This window comes from Cyprinus carpio, chromosome A1 (assembly GCF_018340385.1).
Source record: "Cyprinus carpio isolate SPL01 chromosome A1, ASM1834038v1, whole genome shotgun sequence".
NCBI lineage: Eukaryota > Metazoa > Chordata > Actinopteri > Cypriniformes > Cyprinidae > Cyprinus > Cyprinus carpio.
In genome coordinates this window covers 8,588,792-8,589,375 of record NC_056572.1, presented here as the reverse complement: position 1 = coordinate 8,589,375, position 584 = coordinate 8,588,792, and positions in this window count along the sequence as shown.

The following is a 584-nucleotide window of genomic DNA, read 5'->3' as shown; positions in this document are numbered from 1 at the left end:
GATTCGTTTTAAAAACGACTCGTTTCAATGATTCAGAGTCGACTCTTTCTTTTGAGAGACAATCCCTGCGTCTCAATGTGCCTACGTATACTACGCCCTTAAAGTATGTACTCTTTTGATGTTCAAAAGTACACACTTTTGATTGAGTGTGTAGTAGAAGAGTAGGCAAGCTTTGGGACATACTATCACGTCACACAACTGGGTATTTAAAGGACGCTCTGTCGCACCTGTTACATGCACCCTGTTACTGTAATCTGGCCTGTCAATCATCAGTCGTCACAGTTAACATCCTCCACATTTCATTTCATTTAACTTCCTACAGTACTGGAGAGAAAAGAAGTACCTCGTTGATCTGCCAGTCGCGGGTCATATTTTTTGGATGTTTAAAAAAAGTTTATAAAAGTTCACATTGCTGTTGCAGATGAAATATAACACGTATAACAATAAATAAACATTTTTACCAGGTTAAATGTTGATTATTAGTAACTCAAACCCCAGTAAACTTGTAAACCTCTCTACCTAAAGCCTGGAACACACCAAGCCGACGGTCGGCCGTCGGGCAGTTTTCGGGCCATCTGATCATT